Source organism: Procambarus clarkii, chromosome 11, assembly GCF_040958095.1.
Source record: "Procambarus clarkii isolate CNS0578487 chromosome 11, FALCON_Pclarkii_2.0, whole genome shotgun sequence".
NCBI lineage: Eukaryota > Metazoa > Arthropoda > Malacostraca > Decapoda > Cambaridae > Procambarus > Procambarus clarkii.
In genome coordinates, this window is record NC_091160.1 from 7,908,917 (window position 1) to 7,916,087 (window position 7,171).

The following is a 7,171-nucleotide window of genomic DNA, read 5'->3' on the forward strand; positions in this document are numbered from 1 at the left end:
ATTGTATACAGCACATTGGAAACACTGTATACAGCTCCACGAGAACACTGCATACACCACCTTAAACTAAGAACATTGTATACAACACTATTAGAACAAATTATACAGTACCATGAGATCATTGGATATAATATCTTGAGAGCATTGTTTAGTGCACCACGATAACATTTTATTCAGTATCAGAGCGTGTGGGGGTGTTGGGTGTTTTGTACAATGAATCTTGGTTATTTGACCCCTCCTGATACTATCTTATCGTCGAACAGAGAAACCCAACCATTCCCTGACAGATAAATGACCGACCACGACAGCCACACTTCTGCTACCGTCAGTCGACCAGCAATGGACACTGGAGGGCTTGCAATTATTTGGGGGATCACAGTGGTAAGCGTCTGGTTCAGGGAGAGGGGGTTCAACGGCACCTTTATACAGGGGTACGGGTCACACTGCCTAGTTGTCATGAGTACACACCCCCTCTCAAGAAGCCGTGATTCCCAGCACTCTCCTTGCTGTGGGATGATCTCTCAATCCCCCTTAGTTAGTTATAGACCACTATCACCCAAGTTATAGCCGTGTCTTTCTCTCTCTCACTTGCCAGGAAGCCTCATCAGAACTAGAGTAAAAACCAGCCAACATATGAGACATTTAATACACACATATACAAGAATAGTTATATTACTATGCAACTCCTTAGGCTGCTTATCAGTTGGTAGCAGCCCAATATTCCCCTTTAGTCTTCATCCTATAATCGTACTATGTGAGGGAATCTAGATTCCCTCAGCTAGTTTTCCTAGTTTCTAGATTAGGCTAGTCGCTCTAGGGACTCTAGAAACTGGTGCTTTCAAACTAACATATACTTGTGGGGTGTTGAATGAAAGCTTATGTTAAAGACTGTTGTTTGGGACTGGTTAGAGGTCTGTGATTGCTCTGTAGAGAGAATTACAGAAATTTTCCTGTTTCTGTGAAATAGGATGAGAGGTGAGAGTGAAGTGGTATGTGAGGTACTTCACTCTCAAGCCGTTAGAGGTGGGGGGGAAAGTGGGGTGACCGTTGCCCCCCCCCCCCCCACCATGTGAGACAGTGCGCCCCTTGTCTTTAGGCCTTCCCCTCCTTTTGACGTCACGGGACGCCTGAGGGTGAGTGAGGCCTGTGATTGGGGTAGGCATGTCTGCTCCGAGCTGTGTTTTGGCGCGAACAGCTGTGATTGGAAGCAGCACGAGGGAACAGTGCCATCTTCATGCTGATTGGTCAAGACAAAGTAGGGGCGGAGGTATGGGCATTTTGAGTTTCCTTAGCCCGCGAAATCGTCAGTTTGAGCTTGGTAGCAGGTGGACGAGCACGTAGCTGGGTGGAGGAGGGAGTCTCCCCCCCTCCACCCCCGTTAATCGCGGACGTTACAATGTTGTCCAGCAGGGATGGCACTCCTACCATCCCGGGTTGTGTCTAGGCCATATTTTCGTGAAATTTGAGGCCGATGAGGTACGGAAGGACCAGTAAAATAGCCTCAGAGACAGTGGGCACCCATGAAGCAACTGGCAGAGCTTCATGGTGTAACAGGTGGTTCAAATAACCTGTCTAGTGTTGATGGACAATTGGTGGAATCAGGGCAGTGTAATTGTGGTGAGATTACAGGCCCCTGTGGGACTTTGAATTCCACCCTGTTGGTCCGCCCGGTGGTGACGCCGCCGGCCATTGTCACCCCAGTGTAGAGCAAGGCAGGCTCTGGTTTGATTGAGTTGTTGGTGATTCCCCATCCACGTGTGTATGCCCGGGGGCCACCCCCAGGCCACCCAGGCCCGGCCCGGCCACCCCGCCTGCCGGCTACCCCAGGCCACCCGCGCGCCGGCTACCCCCCCCCCCCCCCAGAGCTTGGGAGGGGCGCTGTGGGCCACATGCATTGGCCACCCCTTTGGGCCACTTGTCCACTTTCCTGGGACATCCTAGGGCCACATCTTGTCGATGCACGAGTAGCAAGCTAAGTGTTGACAGCCAGAGAGGTAGTGACCAGGGAAAGGATTGATGAGGAGGTGTAGACGTGAGTACAATTATCATTGTGTACAGTGTGATGAGTACCGGTTGAAATTCCCGGTAAGAGTTGTCTCATAGCCCCGCCAGGCTAGGGAAGCAGCTGAGAGACAGCTGTCTGTAGCACGTCCAGGTGACTGGTTGAGAGTACCTGGAGATAGTTGTTGTACACGGTACCACACTGTAGATACATATAGTATATATATATAAGTGTGTAGACTGACTCGAGTATGTACAGGTCAGTGTAGAGATTTACCATATAAGTGATCCAGCCTGTCGATTCTATATAATCGTTCAGACTTGATTAATGCCATAGAGTACCGCATATAAATTGTATCATTAGAGGTAGGCAGGCCAGGTTGCAGGGATGTCAGTGGGTACCCTGAGGTCTGTGTAGTTGGAGTTACATTTACCTAATAATATAATTTTCATTGATTATGTGAATGCCATTCCTATGTGTTCATTTGTATGTTTTATGTACTGTATTGTGTGGTGAGTCAGTACATGTGATTGCTGACTGATTGCCTAATGATGTCATTAGCATGTGGGGTATGCTGACGGCATCATTATGTTGCAGGGTTGTGCAGTGTTGTTATCAGTTTATACGATATTATTGCCCTGGGAGCTGTGTTGAGGGTTTAAGGGACCTCTAGGATTATTCAGGGGAATTCACAGTATTTAATGAGAGCAGGCAGTTGAATGGTTAATTGCCTTGCTGAGGTAAGTGTGTGTTCACAGTAGTCCTTTGCAACGGTTGCAAGAAAAGGAGGGCAGTAATATTGGTATACTCTTGTTGTTGCACAACCGGGTGTCATTATTGTGTGGGCACAGTAATTAACGAGTTGCAGTAGCCGCAACCGTATGTGGGCAGTGCATTTGTGTTGCTGCATGCCATTGTAGTGTGACCTATGTAACACTGGGGTTACTTTGTTTCTTTAAGTTGTGTTGAGGACTTAAGGATTCAGTGAGTTAATTAAGTAAGGGGTAGTTAACTGGATAAGGGGTGCACACTTATTGTGGAGTGAGTGAGGGCTGTTATGAGAGAACAGCGTTGAGCTTGAGTGAGATACGTCTCGGGAGCAATTAATTGTCCGAGTGACAACTAATTGACCACTCTAGCTAATTATGTAATTAGCCTTCTCATCATGAATTCACATAGTGGGAGAGGATCTGTCAGAGTCTTTCAGTATTTGTGTTAACGGAATTTGCTCGAGACTTATTACCTTTCTGGGGTATAGCAATTAGTGGCTCATGTTAATTAGTGGAGTAATTAACGTCTGGAGGGCTCAGATGACTCGGTAAAGCGAGGTCATGGAGCTAGCATAAATCGTTGTATTAATCATATCCTGTCTGAGGACAATGGATTAATGACACTCAAGTTAATTCGGGGTAATTAACTCCTTTCCCGTGAATTCACAGTGTTTGATGAGACCTGCTTAGGCAGTGCGGAGTGAGACGTATTTATGGATGATTAATTATCGGTCCTGGTGACAGTTAATTAATTGCTCGGAGTTAATTAGCGTAATTAACACTCACTAGTAATTTTTTGACACACACTGTTGAGAAGCTACCAAGTTAGGGTAGGCTTAGTTAACGTAACTCAATGGGGATGTAATTAGTGGTCCGTTTGACCTTAATTAAGAATTACTCACTGAATACTTGCAAGGAGTCAAGTGTGATGTAATATAAGAGTTTGAGTTATTGTTAACAGAGATGACTTGTATTGAGAGAAACAAGTGTTGAGGATTTAACGTAGAGTACCATCATGTTGTTGTCTAGTGTGAGACAATTGGTTGTGATTACCGTAGTAATTTGTTGCTGACTGCTGCGATCAGTCAATTAACGTAATTAATCACTTAAGGCAATTACTTCTGGTTGTCGTCTGGTGACGAGAGTAGAGTCATCTAGGGATTTGTGGAGCTGTGTCCCAGAATCCCGCCTTGCCTGTCTTTGTTACTGTTTTCAGTGCAACTTCTTGTAGGGAGTTGCAAAGAGTGTTCACACTGGGTTGTGATAGGGGGAGTCACTGTTGGACTACCCGCCTAGTTACGTGGGTCTCTCCTGGTGGGCGAGAGGACCCCTAAGCTTGTGATTATAGTAGCTGTCAGGGAAACCGAGACACTATTGATTGCATGCTTGTGTCTTCAGTGGATATCCTTCACTTGTTCAGTTAGTTCATGTTGTCAGCCCGAAGTGTCAGCAAGATGGAGCCTGCTGTCACTTCTCGAGGGGCTGTTGAATAGCTGTGTTGCAAATGCCACTTGATGGACAATAACGTAACCATTCGCTGTGGTGTAACTTAGTCTGTGATATTTTTCTTTGATTTGCAATATTGCGTCATCAGTGGGCACACCTGTGTTCAGGTTAGTTCAGTATGCAGCTTCACAGCAAGGGTTGCTATTTAGCTGTTTGTTATCGTGCCACTGGATGGACATTAACGTAACGTAAACTCGGTAATGTAGTAGTTAGTCTCTTGTTATTAATGAATTGTTATGTTATAGAAAACGGTCTTTGTTGTCATCCCTTCAACCATATTATTCCACCATAATTCTGCATATTACGATTAAATGTTGATGTGATCTTGATATGACGGCTGTTCTTGGGAATTCGAATTCCAATTCATAGCGCCACATCAAATATAAATATTTGATTGTGAGAACCCGTCGGTTACCCTTTATTAGTTTTAACGTCCTGTTTAACTAGGAGGAGCCAGCGGCTTATTGTGGACAGGTTTTCACCCCTGGTGGTGGAGGCCTGGCGGTTTGCTCCCGCTTTTCCTTTTTATATTGGACTCATGCTTAACTGCCGTGAGCAGCCTTTAAACTTGTAGTCCACCTCCTAAGGGAGGTAGGCGTGGAAAAAATCTCACATACTAGGTTGCTGCTCACTCCTCAGTTCACAACCTACTGCATCCTAAATATGCATACTTCTTTTATGTTATACACAGTTATATGTTATACCCCTGTATAACTTCACGAAGTTAACGAATGCCCTCTTGATCCTTAATTCATTATCAACGGCTCAGAGAAAATGCTGATTGCCCAGGAGAAGATGGCGACAAACACCGTGTACGTGTCCAGTATGAAGGAAAGTAAATATGCTTACAAGTCCGAAACCCGCTCGTGTATTGAGCACTCTGCACGACCTGTACCCACTCTTTGGATCAACATGATGGCTAGGGGTGGAAGTAGTGCTAATAAATCTGCTTTGTTTATTGTGTTTCGTGCTTTAGGCTTTGTAGCAGATCGAGATATTTTTGAACATATCATCTATGATTTTGATGATCGAGATGATGGAAATGGTAAAGCCATCTATGGACGAAGCCTTTATAATTCAGGAGCAGAATGTTGCATTGAACTTTATTGGTTTACTCGGTATTCGACTTGGTGTAACAAACGAGAAGCGCATAAATATGCCCGTGAGATTTTGCAGAAAGAAATGTTACCTCACGTTAGTGTATCAGATTTTTGTGAGACAAAGAAGGCATACATTCTAGAGTACATGGTTCACTGGCTTTTGCTTGCCGCTTTAGGTCGACGAGAGCTAGATGATCATGATCACTATGGAAACAAGAGGCTAGATTTGGCCGGTCCTCTCATGACCTTACTTTCCCGAGGATTATTCCGGAACTAGATGAAAGAAGTTCGTATGCACGCTCAGAAACTCTTAGGTAAAGGTCAAGAGTATGGGTTGGATGTTGCAGTTAAGCCTAAGCTGATTTCTGATGGACTGCGATATTCTCTGGCCACGGGTAACTGGACAAAACCATCACTGCCAGAAAATGAGGATGAATTAGATGGTCATCCAAGACGGTTCAGGAAGAGAGATGCCAGTGTATTTTTGAGGGGCTCGGAAACTGGCATTGTGGACCATGTCATGCTGACTGTGAACGTAGATGGTGATCATTTTATCAAGATTCGTGTAAGGTCTGTACGCATTCCCCAGATTGGTGATTAATTTGCCTCCCATCATGGACAAAAAGGTATCTGTAGTATTCAGTACAGGGTGGAGGATATGCCTTTTACAGCAGAAGGTATAACTCCTGACACCATTATTAATCCTCATGCCATTCTCTCCCGAATGACAATTGGCCATTTAATTGAAGCTTTACGAGGAAAGCTTGGTGCCAACAAGGGTGAAATTGGTGATGCTACGCCCTTCAGTGATGCCGTGAATGTACAGAAAAATACAATTTGTTACAAGGGTATGGCTACCAATTAAGAGGCAATGAGATTATGTGTTGTGGTCACACTGGACGGAAGATGAATGCTCAGATTTTCTTGACTCTTACATATTATCATCGTTTGAAGCATATGGTAGATGATAAAATCCCTTCCCGTGCAAGGTGGCCTGTGCAGGTCTTGGTTATGTAGCCTATGGGAGGTCGTGCAAGGGAAGGTAGCTTGCGATTCGGTGAGATGGAACGAGATTGCCAGATTGCTCATGGCACCGCACAGTTTCTCCGTGTGCGTTTGTCTGAAGTCAGTGACCCATATTCTGTTCATGTGTGCAACTTGTGTGATCTTATTGCTACTGTACGCAACAATGCATTTGAATGTAAGGGATGCCGCAATAAAACTCAGATATCCCAGATGCGTCTTCCCTATGTCCCTATGCATGTCAATTACTTTTCCAAGAATTGATTACGATGAACATTGCTCCCAGGATGATGGTGATGAAGTGAACATGTTTTAATTTTGGAAGTACAGTACAGTAAGGCATGGTACAGTACAGTGGTACTGTACACAAAATTATCCAGTACAGTGGTACTGTACACAAAATTATCCAGTACAGTGGTACTGTACACAAAATTATCCAGTACAGTGGTACTGTACACAAAATTATACAGTACAGTGGTACTGTACACAAAATTATGCAGTACAGTGGTACTGTACACAAAATTATACAGTACAGTTTGCATATTTTTTAGATTTATGAGAAAAATATTTATTTCAGTGGCTTACGGTATTAAAGTTAGCAAACTCTTACATGGCGTTTTCTTTGTAATGGAGTAAAGTACAGTACATCCTTTTGTACATTATTATACAGAATGGTACTGTACTTGTTTTTGTATTTACTATTTAATATTGGTGTATTGTACCCTGTATTATTTCATAGGCTTAAGAATATACATCACAATATGATCTTG

At 44.1% G+C, this 7,171-nt stretch overlaps 1 pseudogene; it reads left to right on the forward strand.

The window, feature by feature from the left end:
• Positions 1 to 4,992: 4,992 nt before the first annotated feature.
• On the forward strand, positions 4,993 to 6,858 carry LOC123748082 (DNA-directed RNA polymerase II subunit RPB2-like; annotated as a pseudogene).
• The last annotated feature ends 313 nt before the right edge of the window (positions 6,859 to 7,171 follow it).